The sequence below is a fragment of the Bidens hawaiensis genome, unplaced genomic scaffold (genome assembly GCF_021521415.1).
Source record: "Bidens hawaiensis isolate Kalapana, Puna unplaced genomic scaffold, B.hawaiensis_p1.1 tig00026819_1, whole genome shotgun sequence".
In the NCBI taxonomy this organism is placed as follows: domain Eukaryota; kingdom Viridiplantae; phylum Streptophyta; class Magnoliopsida; order Asterales; family Asteraceae; genus Bidens; species Bidens hawaiensis.
This window is the reverse complement of record NW_027494311.1, coordinates 15,068-29,606: the sequence shown is the minus strand read 5'-3', so window position 1 is coordinate 29,606 and position 14,539 is coordinate 15,068. Positions and strand designations below refer to the sequence as shown.

General features: G+C 45.6%; 1 pseudogene; it reads left to right on the top strand.

The window, feature by feature from the left end:
* The first annotated feature begins 13,144 nt into the window (after window positions 1-13,144).
* LOC143574006 (blue copper protein 1b pseudogene) lies at window positions 13,145-14,132 on the top strand (annotated as a pseudogene).
* The last annotated feature ends 407 nt before the right edge of the window (window positions 14,133-14,539 follow it).

Genomic DNA, 14,539 nt, shown 5'->3' with positions numbered 1-14,539 from the left:
GATCTGCACATGCAATACAGCCCACCGGTCAGAGGGCAAGTGGATGTAACCACACCCTACAGACCAGCCATCTTGGTAAAACACTCAAAGTTTACTGCGCGCATCGCGCAGGCTCCCATCCAGCACAAGACCAAGATGCCAAGTGGTCTGGGCAAATATGATGGCACAACAGATCCAGATGACTTTTTGCAAGGTTTCTATAACACGGGAAACCTAGAGAGCTCGACGATGCCAACATGGTGTCATATGTTTGCTCGCTGCCTCACAGGCGCAGCGCGGGTATGGTTCGAGAGCTTGCCGACTGGGCAAATTGATGGGTTCGAGGAACTATTAGAAAAGTTCCAAGCCCACTTCGTACAGCAGCGCAGGCACACGCGCGATCCTGATGACATCATGCACTGCGTACGCAGGAATGATGAAACGATTGAAGATTACATCACTCGTTTCAATCAGGAGTCCCTGGCAATCGGGGGTATAACTGAGCAGCTCCTGCGCGTGGCCTTTATACAAGGCGCGCGCAGTGATCAACTCCGCCGAGCTCTCGTAAGCAAAGATGGTATGCCCACCACTTGGGCAAAACTAATGGAAGCCTCGCGAGTCGCGAGAAATGAAAAACAGATTGCCCAAGATAGGGCAAGAGAAAGAGCGCATCAGGCTGAATCACCGCGCAGCAAAGAGAAGAGGGCCAAACAGAACTCTGTATGGTCCAGGTTGCAGCCAACAAGTTTTTCTTCAGCAGAAAAGCAAGCGCAACCAAGCTCACCCCAGCCCCAAAAAGATGTTCGTAATCGCGGGGATGGTGACAAGAGGGAGGGCGGCAGAGATCCTAGCAGACCACTGCCAAGAATATGGACTCCACTCACTAAAACACCTTCACAGGTGTTAAGTACTGAGAATGTTCAATTCAAGCCCCCCAAGCAACTACACTACAAGGGACCGCAAAACAGTGGCAAATATTGTGAATTTCACAGGTCCCCGGGCCACAACACCGACGCATGCCATCATTTAAAGGATGCGATCGAGAAGGATGTAAAATCAGGCAGGCTGGCTCACTTGGTGAAAAACCAAAGAATAGAAGATGAGCAACCGGAAGGAGCCTCTGCCAGCAAGAAATACAAAAGAATCTGTGTGGCTGAGGGGGGACGACAAGGGCAGACGTCAAAAAAGAAAAGCGCGCAAATCCACGGAGATTGGCGCGAGCAGCAAGTCATCTTCCCAAGAATCAGGGGAGGCCCTTCAATAAGCAGTCCTCTCGTCATCACCACACACATTGCTCATTACGAAGTGTCAAAGGTCCTGGTGGACACTGGAAGCGAATCTGACATTATGTATGAGCAATGTTTCAGAAAGTTAGACCCGGCAGACCAAGCGCGGCTCGAAATTGTGAACGCACCAATCTGTGGTGTCTCAAATGAAATCATCCATCCCCTAGGCCAGATTCAGTTTGAACTAACTATGGGGGATGATGAGCACAAGCGAGCCGAAGTTGTCAACTTCTTGGTCTTGCCCACCACGTCATGCCACAATATGATCCTGGGTAGGGGAACGATTGCCCAATTTAATGCTGTACCGTCGCCAGCGCACGGCGCATTGGGGTTCCCTACACCAACAGGCGTAACATTTGTTTACCGCGATCATTGGCGGTAAACGGTCATGGTGAGAGTAAAGTGTGTGTTTTAAGATGAAATTCCCGTCCAAGATTTATCTCTCTCTCCAACAAAGAAGCATGCAATCCTTAAATTTTCTAATCTGTGCGATGGGAATGACACGTGTATGGTTTGCACGCCCCCGAGTCCACGTGCACTAAATGCGTGTCAGGAAGTTCTGAGAACGAGAGCATAGTTACTGGGCACGACTCTGTGTCTTTCTTGGCGAATCTTCTGGAAATTTGTCATTATGTAGGAAATATTACCCCGGGGGCGTGCTCATGAGGCATAGCCCCGTGTTTGCTTCATCAAATTTTGACTTTTCCTTGAAAGGTGACCACAGGGACATGTTCATGAGGCACCACCCATGTCTTCTTCTGATGGCTTAATTTTGTCTTTACTACAATGGTCACCACGAGGGCGTCCTCATGAGACATGGCTCCCTTCCATTGTGTCTGATACATCATATCTTCAGTTTTCTTCGTGTATCAACTTGTTTCTTTGTTTATTAATATCGAAGTTTTATATAATTTACTATAAAACGATTACAATAAGAACCTGAAAAGAGAAATAAAAAGGAAATTAGATAAATATACTAAAAATACTAACAAAAGAAACTTCCAATGGCGGACAATGCGCCAGAGAAGTGGATTTTAAACCCAAAATTCCCAGAGCAAACGGTCACAATTGGCGCTACCATTTCAGACGAAACGAGATTGAGAATGAAAAAGTTGCTCACAAAATACACGTCGGTTTTCGCGTGGCAACACTCCGATATGACGGGGGTCCCGCGAGACTTGGCGCAACATTCTCTTAACACGTTCAAGTCGGTGGAGCCAATTGCTCAGAAAAAGAGAATCATGGGGGATGAAAAGGCGAAGGCCATGAATGAGCAAGTGGAGGACCTGTTGCGCGCAAACATCATCCGCCCGATCCGATACCAGACGTGGGTAGCCAATCCTGTGATGGTAAAGAAAAGCAACGGGTCATGGAGGATGTGTATTGACTTCAAGGACCTCAACAAAGCATGTCCGAAAGACTGTTACCCCCTCCCAAACATCGACGCAAAGGTGGACTCCGTGGCGCCATTCAAGCTCAAATGTTTCCTGGATGCCTACAAAGGCTATCACCAGATTCAAATGGCACCACAGGACGAAGACAAGACTGCCTTCAGAACCGACAAGGGTGTTTTTTGTTACACAAAAATGCCCTTTGGTTTAAAGAATGCGGGCGCAACCTATCAGAGACTTATGGATTCGGTTTTCAGTGAACAAATCGGAAGAAATCTAGAAGTCTACGTTGATGATTTGGTGATCAAGAGCAGGGAGGAGAGACAAATGCTCAAAGACATCGAGGAAACTCTTCAGCGCCTAACGGAAGTTAACATGAAGCTCAACCCGAGCAAATGTACTTTCGGCGCGGAAGAGGGGAAATTTCTTGGTGTAATGGTTACTAAGGATGGTTTCAAGGTGAACCCTGAAAAGGTGGAAGCCATCCTTGACATGCCTTCACCATCCACCATGAAAGAGGTTCAGAAGCTGAATGGTAGATTGGTGTCAATCAACAGGTTCCTAGCGAACCACGCCAGCAAATCTACTCCATTCGTTAACACTTTGAGGAACTGCTTGAAGAAGAGCCAATTCAAGTGGACGCCTGAGGCTGAGCAAGCTTTCAGTGAGATAAAAGAATGTCTCATAAAGCTGCCCGCGCTCACAGCTCCACTTCCTGGCGAAACCCTTACATTGTACTTGTCAGCTGGAGACCGCGCCATCGGCGCAGTATTATTGGTGGATCGCAAGGGGATCCAAACGCCAATATACTATGTGAGTCGGGTGCTGACAGACCCTGAGACGCGCTATTCCATCATGGAAAAGTTAGTTTTGTCACTAACACACGCGTCGCGCAAGCTTCACAGATACTTCAATGGTCATCCGATTGAAGTTCTGACAGGTTACAACATCCAGCAAGTCTTGCGACGCCCCGCGCTCTCCGGAAGGCTGACAAAGTGGGCGCTGGAATTGGGTGAACACACGATCACTTATAAGCCCCGTCCAGCAATAAAGGGTCAAGTTTTGGCGGATTTCATCACGGAAATCCCAGAGGGAAAGATTGAAGAAGCTCAGCGCGAGGTAGACCCTCCGCGAGCAAATGATGAAGAAGATGTTTGGAGGCTATTCACTGATGGAGCCTCCAACAGCGAAGGGTCCGGCGCTGGCCTCAAACTGGTAGACCCTGATAATCATGAATATACTTATGCTATTAGGTTGGACTTCAAGAGTACCAACAATGAGGCTGAGTATGAAGCCCTGCTGGCTGGTCTGTGCATTGCGCGCAAGTTTGGAGTTAAAAGGCTAGAGGCACATGTTGATTCTTACTTGGTAGCTGCACAGGTCAATGGCCTTTATGATGCCAAGGAGAACACCATGCCTCTATATCTAGAGCAGGCAAAAAAGCTCGTTGAGCAGTTTGACTTCTTCAAAATCATACACATCTCGCGCAGCGAAAACAAGTCCGCTGACGCGTTGAGTAAGATGGCATCAACTAATTTTGATCACTTTGGCAAAGATGTCAGGGTGGAAGTGATGAGCAACCCGTCAGTGCAAACGCAATCGGTCCTTGTAATTCATACAACCCCTTCATCCTGGATAACTCCAATAATGGAATTCCTGAAGGAGGGGACGTTACCGGACGATCGCGCACAGGCGAGAAAGATAAGACACAAGGCGCAGAACTATGAACTACTTGATGGTACATTATATCGACGCTCTTATCTTGGACCGCTCATGAAATGCCTGGATGCTGAAGAAGCAAGCTATGTGATTAGGGAGATTCACGAAGGAATCTGCGGCATACACGCTGGCCCGCGCATGGTGGTTGCCAAGGCAATGAGCTCGGGCTACTATTGGCCAGGCATGTACTTGGATGCGCTAAAAGAAATACAAAAATGCAAGGCATGTCAGAGCTACGCGCCAAACACCATGCGGCCAAAGAACAACTTGATTCCGGTGACCTCTGCATGGCCTTTCCACAAATGGGCCATTGATATCGTGGGGCCCCTGCCGCAAGCGCAAGGGCGAGTGAAATTTTTGGTAGTGGCGATAGACTATTTCACAAAATGGGTTGAGGCCAAGCCACTAGCAAAAATCACAGCTGAGGCGATGAAGCAATTTATCTGGAGCCACATCATTTGCCGTTTTGGCCTTCCTATGGAAATTGTGAGCGACAATGGCAAACAATTCACTGACAGGAAGATATCCAGCTGGCTCAAAGAATTGCACATCAACCAAATCTTCACTTCGGTCTACCACCCTCAGGGGAATGGCCAAGTGGAGCGCGAATCAAAGTTTGTTAAATGGGCTGAAGAAAAGGTTGGAGGGAGAATCCCATTCTTGGGTCGAAGAGTTACCTAATGTCCTGTGGGCGCACAGGACATTAAGCAAAACTAGCAATGGCGAATCCCCGTTCAGCCTAACCTATGGGACAGAGGCTATGATCCCAGCAGAAATTGGATGCCCATCCCATAGGGTACTCATGATGAGCAAGACTGATAACGAGCGCGAAAGAAGATTGGACCTTAACTTGCTTGAAGGGCGCAGAGAAGCGGCTATCATCAATGAAGCCAGATACAAGAAAAAGCTGGAAAAATATTATAATCAGCGCGTTAAAGAGTGCCATTTCAAGAAAAATGATTTTGTCCTTCGAAACAATGAAGCTAGCCGCGCAATACCCCCAGGAAAAATGTCCCCCAATTGGGAGGGACCTTATCAAATTTCAGAAGATTTGGGGAAAGGCGCGTACACTTTAAAAGATTTGAATGGAAAAAAGATACCGCGCGCGTGGAACGCGGCACAACTTAGAAAATGCTTCATGTAAAAGTTCAAATATGTAATCAAGGCTTTTAAGCCATCATGAATGATGATTCGCGCTATCTTTCAATATTTGTCCTATTACCTTTGCATACATGTTTCACACTTCCTTTATTAATTTGGAGCAATATGACAACACTATATTGACTTCAAAACGAAATAAAACGAAGTAAAACATACATGCGCGAGACTTAGCTCAAACGCGTTAACGAGTCTTAACTCTAAAACGTCAGGGCCTTAGCCCAAACCTACGAGCCTTAGCTCAAACACGTTAATGAGTCTTAACTCTAAAAACGTCAGGGCCTTAGCCCAAAACAAAGAGCCTTAGCTCAAAACACTCACAAACATCCATCTTACATCCCGCGCAGCCTGATCATAAAAATACTTAAACACAACTAAGGCAAAGTACATGCCATATCATAGTTGTTAAGGTCTCAGGTCGAGGTCGCGCGCGGAATCATAGTGGATATCTGAGTAACACATGCTGACATGTAATGGCTAAAACTCATACTTCCATATTAAAACCGCGCGACCTCGACGCGCAAAAAAGGAATTGAGAAAAGATATCGCGCATGTCAGCATAAACAAGATACTGCGAAACCACTTACAAAATAGGACTATGGTTAAGTGAATAATTTCCTTACAACCTTGTTCTTATTTTAACGTGCAAGCATATCTTATATCTATACAAGCAAACATGAAGAGATGAATGGAAATGCGCAAGATGTGAAAAAGGGAAAACAAGTTTCATTCCATAGCATTGAAATTTACAAGTATGATGGGTTACAAATTACAAGTATAAAAAAAAAAAAAATTAGAAAGATGAAGGGCTTCTCAGGTCTCCACGTCGACGTCAGCCACTTCATCACCCTCATCATCTCCCTCAGCATCCGGCGCGGCCCGCTCCTCATCTCCGAACTGACCATAGTCAAGTTCTTCCTCCTCAATGGAGTCTTCTATCACGACGGTGTCAGGAGCAGATTCTTTCGCCGCGCCGGAGCCGCTGGCAGGGGCAACATCCCCCGCGCCACCATCATCGCCACCAGCCCTCTCGCATTCATCGAGCAACTTCTTTAGCGCGCCGAGGTCGGGCTGGTCAGCAAGCGCAGCTATCTGCAAATCATTAGAAAAGTATTGAGTACAAAACACTTGGAAAATTAATCAAGACAAACTCATTAAGGTCGAGGTACCTGCATAAGGATGGGGATGGGAGTATTCATATACTTCTCCCCCACAGCGGCCATGTCCGCGCAGGCCGCGTCGCTCTTGTAAGGGTACTCGGATGGTTCTTCAACATGCCATATTCATACCCATCCGTAAACCCTTCAGCTCGACCCACCAAGCGCGCGGCAGCATTGCAGTCCATCACAAGGGCCTGAAACTCGGCGGAATATTTCATCGCCAAAGCGCAACGAGTCATGCCCTGTGACACCAGCCATTGGTGATCCTGCGCGAGGCCAGCAACAGACGTCTCGAGGGCAGGAACCTGTGAGTTTAACAACTCAACAATTTCCTTGGTCTTTTTTAGCTCCTCTTTATCAGACGCTGCTGCCGCCAAAATTTCTTCTTTCTCCGCCTGCGCAGCATCAAGTGCTTCCTGGCTGGACGCTGCCGTCGCCAAGGCCTCATCTCTATCGGCCTGCGCGGCCGCCAACTCCTTCTTCAGGCGCGCGACCTCACTCTCCAGTGATGATTTCTCAGTGATACTCTGGACGATAGCTTGGTCACGCGCCTCAGCCTGCTGTTCCAAGACACGCACTCTCCGCGCGTACTTGGCAACTTCGGCCTCCGCCACCTGCTGCTTCTCCCGCGCAGCCTTGAGCTCATGCCCGCGCTTAATAAAGGCGGTGTTGGCACTTGCTCTATTTTCGCTGAGCTCCGCCTGGAGTTTCTCAGGTCGTGCGCGAGCATCAGAAAGGTTCCAGGCAGCCACCTTAGCCTCTTGCTGGGCTGCTACAAGAGCATCGCGTACTTTAATATAATCGCGGTGAAGCTCTTGGGAGGCAGCAAAGAAAGCTGACCCAGCGAAAATGTGATCGTTGAGCAAGTCAGCGCGGGTGCGCTCCTCCTGATACCTCCTTTCAGTAGGAGGCACGGCATGAGCCCAGAAGTCCTCGCATACGCCCATGGATTGTAAGGAACTGTCTTCATTAATATTCCATCTCGGGCGATAAACGTGGTCACCTTCCTGCAAAACACAAGAAATGTTCTAAGTCATAAACATACTTATATGGAGGTACGCGCAGCAGAGCAACAAATTAAAACATACCTGCGGGGATGAAGCAGAAAAGTCAGCGCCAGCCCCACCAGAAGTATGCGCTGCGAAGACTTGTGGCATCGCAGGGCTGGCGCGGTCTCCCAAGGAGTCCTCAGCTTGAGCCCCCTCATCCTCCTCATCTTCTTGAATAGGCCTCTTCTCCTGCGACCTGGGGGGCTCCAAACCAGCCGCGCGGAGAGGGCTGCGCGTAGGAGGAGGCTAGGGAGGTCTCGACGCCGCCAGTTCGGCGCGCAATACAGCTTCCTGCTCCTTTGTAACCCCAATAAGGGGAGAATCAGCACTAACAGGAGCAGGACCAGAACCAGCGGCGCCGCCAACGGCGCCAGGAGTGTCACCGGCAACTTGTACGCCAGCTACAACTCCTATGAACAAACCAACAAGGAAAATTGGTTTACGACTAAATCCAAATGAAAAAATTCAGAAGACAAATGTGCAAAACATACCTTGGCGCAATTCTGTTCGCAGCGGCGAACATCGCCATAAAGTTCATTCTACCCTTCTCAGAGGGTAGAACGGGGGACTTCGAAGCAGACCCCGGCACAGCCTCAGCACCTTGTGGCGCCTGCGGCTGATCTGCAACCGTCGCCGGTCCTGCAAACATTCAAAGGAGCAAAGGTTTAATAATAATTCAATCAGATGAAGATAAGCAACGTATACCTGTCGCAGGCGCGGCACTGCTTCTCTCTTCAGCCGCGCGAACGGAGGAGGTGACGCCACCATACCTCAAGTGGACAGGAGGTCTGCCCACTTTCACAGGCAGGGAAGCTAAAGAACCCATGGTGGTAAACACCTGGGTTTCCTTAGGTCCCTTCGTTTGAGCATGGGGATGAGCGACAGGGGTGTCATCTTTCTTTTGTTTCTTACTGCCCCCTGCGCCTGATTTCCCCTTAGCTTTGCGCTTTAGTAGAGGCGCCTCCTCTTCCTCCTCCTCCTCCTCCTCCTCCGCGAGCTCCAGCTCGTAGTTCTCCAGCGCATCTACAATACATGTAACACAAGTGTTAGCAAAATTTGGTATTCTCAAGGAATAAACATAAGTGTGAAGGCTTACCAGGCGCGTCGCCATCAAAGTCAAATTCCAGATCCACTGGGATGAACATGTCATCGAAGCGATCTGGGAAACCAACCTCCCCAGCGCCAAGCGCGACGGAGCCACCCTCCACTTGATCATCATAAGCGGCGTGGATATAATCCTTGGTGACTGCGCAAAAACAAGTCAACTGATATCAGAAAAAGAATTATGTTCGCGCAGAAAAAGAAATAAAGCAATGAAATAAACTTACATAACCCGTCGACTTGGATAACGGGCACAAGTGCGCTGTCGGTCCACAGCTTACTCATGCCGACCCCAACCAGCGCCTCCTCGCGAATTTTCTTGGCGGGGGATGGTTCGGTGGTCAGTTTCTTAACCCAAGCGCCGGTTGGGTTCTTAATAACATCCGCATCCGCGGGCGCAGAATCGATCGCGCGCATCGTCATGTGGATGGGGATTACGCCAGCCCTAATGTAAAAGAACCTCTCAGACCAGTCATGAAGGCTCTTGAATGAAACAGTGGAGCACTTAACCTTCTGACTGCGAGGAATAAAGGAGATCCAAGAATCTTGGATCTTGGGCTTGTAAAAAAATTGAAAGCGCCGAGGGGTGGGCTCCTCGCGCTGTGATTTGCACATGAACTCGAAATGAGTCATGCGCACGAGTCCAAACGGATGGACTTGGGATATATGAATCCCGAAAAAACGTAACACCGCGCCTACAAACCTTGTCATCGGAAGACGAAGGTTGCAGTGGGTGAAAAAATGGGTGTACAGTGAAATATAGCCGGGAGGCGGGTCCGCCGCCGTTTGCCCGGCCCCAGGCAACATGCAGCCAAACAGGGTGGGAAAACCCTGAGAGGCGATGAGGCTGTCGAGATCGACCTGCCTCAATTTGCAGGGGATTTCATTCCACCTTTTGGTGGCCTTGGTCCTCCCTACTTCCTCCGATGTGGTCTCAACAACCCTCTTCCCCTTCCCCTTTTGCTTCTATGTCGACATTACCACAGATTTCACACGACGTCTTCGAGAGGCAATAGAGGTGATTGAGGGGCTAGACGAGTCTGAACTATCAGACATACAACTGCAGCAGCAGATAATCGAAGTTTCGAAACGATGAAAACACTCAATTCAGAATATGAAAGACAGAAATTCGAAAATTAGTAACAATGAAGATGAAGATAAAAAATTTCCTAAGGACCTGCTTTTATAGGCCCAGGAGAGAGAAAAGTGGTAACTGATGGGATTTCACGCGCCCCCACTCGCAGGTGTAAGCCAACGAGGGCGCGGCACGTGTCCCAAACACTGTTGAGGGGACATAAAAACGTAACGGACCTGCCACGGAGCAGAGACGCGCCCCCACTCGCAGGTGCAAACCAATGAGAGCGCGACACGTGTTCCAGACAGCTGTGCGAGGGGACATGAAAGGCAACTGTAGCACCTCGAGCACACGAAACGTCTGACACGTTTACGGCGCACGACACCACCAACCAACCACGTGTTTGGACCCTTCGTTTCAACCAAATGGATAGAACTTCGCGCAACCATGGAAAAAACCAGGAAAACGACAAAAACCCATTAAAAGACCAAAATCAGTAAGTCTAATATCTATCTTACCGCGCTCGCGCGAGATAAGACACACATTAGACTGGGGGGGCTTGAAGAGGTATGAACCCGCCTCAACACCGAGCAAGGCGGGTCAACCCATAAGATAAAGACATTATGAAGGCACAAAGCCAAAACCTATGCGCATGGCGCATACAAAACATGCTCAGGCATCATATGCCCAGGCACACATATGCTCGCGCATCACATATGCGCGCGGCGCATCAGCGCGCGGCGCATATCACATGCTCATGCATATCACATCTGCCCAGGCACACATATGCTCGCGCATCACATATGCGCGCAGCGCATCAGCGCGCGGCGCATATCACATGCTCGTGCATATCACATCTGCGCATGGAATATCTGCGCGTGAGAATAAAGAGAAGACCTCGCGCATCCTCAGGATGGGCGCATATCACATATGCACATAATCGACCTCGTCCTTATCCAAATCAGGATTAGGGCAACCTTGATTGTGCACGTCAGACAACCTTCCAGAAGGCATCTTTTTAAGGAATAAGAATATGCTGATGTTGACAGCTGCCAAATGAAAGGTCGACAACTCAGCATGACACATGTGCTACCACGTGATTACAACCAACGAGAAAGCGTCAGGTGTCCCAGAGGACACGTGGCGCAGTGCGATTGGAGGAGGTCAACGAGGTTGAGCCTAATCAGTGGAAACCCTAGCACTATAAATACAGCATCAACTCCACTTTGATGGACACATTCATACTCAATCATTGACAGTTACAGACACATTGATTCACATTGAAGCATATTCAATCACACAATCATACAGAGTAACATACAGTATTCAGCTATTAAGCAATACTCTCCCAATTCCCTCACTCTCACATTATTATCTTCTCCTACACATACTTATTCTCACGCCGAGGGTTACCCCAAAGAGGACCCCTCTGTCCCTTTCTGAGGGGTAAGTAACGGCGCTGTTCATTTTGTAGGTGGAAGAACACTGATCCAGAAGAACCATCGGTGAAATAGTATAATCACACCCGAGGAAAGTAGATCTGCTACCAGTGAGTAGATCCACGTTTCTTCACCATCCATGGTTCGTTTTTGAGATGTGTGTTTGTTCAAATGTTGTATTTGTTTGAAGATGGTTGATGTCTAATATATATGAATTCATTCTTAATTAATTATTTGGTTCCTAACCTACAAAACCATATATAACATTGCATACATAGAATCATGCCTATTAGTTACTTGAGTTCCAACAAATGGCTCAATTTTTAAAAACCCTAATGTTACACGCATGAGGTCAATAATAGTATCACCATAGTTGAACGATAAAAATTATTCAAGTTCACAATACATAAAAAGTCAAGATAAATATAAATTGCTAACACAAACCCTACACCCACGCGGTATTGATCACAGGTGAATTAGGCATTCATATACTTGTTAAAATCTTGTTCTTCTTCAATTATAGGAGTGATTTGACGATTGAAATGCTTCTGGAACGAGTTTGGATCACATAAAGTTGCCTTATATCGTCCTTTGGACTCCTAGGAATGATAATGAATTAGACCCTAAATCTTTGGATTAAAACCGATAAGTGATCAAATAATTCCAACTTTTTTGCCGAACCTGCGTATCTTACGCCAAGCCCAGCGTATGCTATGCTTGGGGTCTAGTAACAAGACAAAAAATTAAGATGATCACTAGATCTAGTTCAGCATTTTTTGACATGTTTCTAATCCAAAAAACAAGTTCACCTTAACTGTTTTCTAGAATTGTTAAGACCGCTTTATGTAAGTTTTCCAATCAGGCAATTATTTAGAAAATAACAAAAAAAAAAAAAGAATTTATAGAAAGCCAAATGAATTAAAAAAATTATACATAAGTTAACTACACCAAGAAATAAATACATATAACATACACTATATAAAAAATATTATATTTATACAAAAAGTATGCTCGTTAAATCTCGCAAATTCAATCAAACTCAGTATCTAAAGTCCTGACTCCCGACTCGAGCTCATTTATTGAAAGATCTTCAAATTTGACTCAAGAGTGTCTAAACTTAGCTCTATTCATGCTTTAAACAAGCCGCTATTAAAAACAACTCATTCGTCTACACTCCTATTATAAAATACATTCTATGTAAATTTTTTTAACGTCAATTTGAATCAATGACGGGCTACTGACCCACCCGTTCATATCTATTCCACCCTTAAGAGGAAACTCATCATAGATGAGAAAACCCTTATAACTCACCATTTTAAATTGAAGTCTTTGAGTATTTATTTTTTTTGTCCAACCAGGAACCATTTATTTTTTTTGTCACATGTGATACTTGAACCTAATAACTCACCCTTTTAAATTGAAGTCTTTGAGTATTTCATCTCAACTACTTAAACTGAGGATCATTAGCATATTCTACATAAAATAGATTATAAAATAGATTATGTGATGGAAGTTTGTTTTTAAGTAACTAGTTTATTACAATAAAGAAATAGTTATTAGATATCCTTTTAATTGTTTGTGTGGCAAATTGGCAATCAAACGCAATTAAGACCAAATCCACAATACCATTGCCGTCTACAGCCGGTACCTTTCCATGTTGCACTTCTAGGTTAACTTGAAAATTGTATAAATACATAGCAATCGTGTAGCTATTATTTCATCTAGCTTTTTAACAAATTTATTTAATTTTCTTTGAGTTTTTTTTTTATAAAGAAAGATTGATTTAAACCCAATTTTATTTCAAAATAGCCATAACCCATTTGAACATTGTCTTCATTGTAGTCCTCTCTGTTCTTGGGACGACAATCTCCGCGAAGGAATACATTGTTGGAGATGAAAGTGGTTGGAAACTCGACTTTGATTATCAAACTTGGGCCAAGGATAAAGTTTTCTTTGTTGGAGATCACTTGGTATGTTATATCATCCGGTCATTTATTTAGATCCACTCCTACGAAACTGGTAAATTGCACGATGAATCTAGTCGTGAAAACTTTGCGACAGAATATGGCTGTTGCAAACCTCTGTCACTAATCTGTTTTGCGACAAGTTTAGTGACCAAAATGTGAGTCTTAATTAATATTTGTGGCCACTTTGCAATCTCCCCGATTTTCCAAAACTTGGAGGTGGTCACTACTTTTGCACCATCTTGAGTTTGGTCACAAAGCTTGTGATCAATATGAGTTTTATCTCAAAACTTGTTACCATATTTTGGTCACAAAATTATGTCGCTAATAGCTAGTTTTGTAATACTGTTTTTTCGTCTGATATCATTCCAACATGTTTAATAAGCATAATCCTATACAATTCTCTTGATGCAGTATTCAACTATGTGGCCGGTGCCCACACCGTGGCGAAAGTCAATGGAACTGGTTTCCAACAATGCAATACTGCAGCTTCCAATGGAATCATGGCAAGTGGACATGATGTTGTCCACCTTCAAACCCCGGGAAGAAAATGGTACATTTGTGGTGTTGGAAAGCATTGTGAGTCAAGAAACATGAAGCTTGTAATCACAGTTCTCCCTCAAACATTGGCTCCGGCTCCAAGCCCTATAGCGACATCCTCATCGGGCAAATTGGCAGTACCAGCAATCTATCGATTCTTAGTTGCATTATTTGGCAGCATTTTATTTCTCTTTGTTTGAAATATTTAATGATTTATGCTCTCCGACATTGGTTATTTATTGTGATGTATACTTGTTCAAATGTTGTATACTTGAATCTTGATGGCAAACTCTCTCTCTCTCTCTCTCTCTCTCTCTCTCTCTCTCTTTTTGACAGAAAAGCATTAATTTTGAAGTTCTTTAAAAAACGTTGAGCCGGCCATGTTTTATATTAAAAGATCAAAGAAACCCGTGTATCATGTGATGAAACTTCTAGTTCAATATTCAAAAAAGTGAAGAGTAACGATTCGATCATCCATGAATCTGTTATTTTGTGTGTCAAAACACAATTTCCAAAAAAAATATGATCGATTTGTCATTTTGTAATTGAACCACCCGCGATAGGCATGATCTTTAAGGGCACTCACGGATGGATCCTCAGTTGTCTTTTTGTCCATGCATGTTTTTACGTGTTTGTACTTATGGAAGAATGAATCCACATATGAATTTAACGACCCAA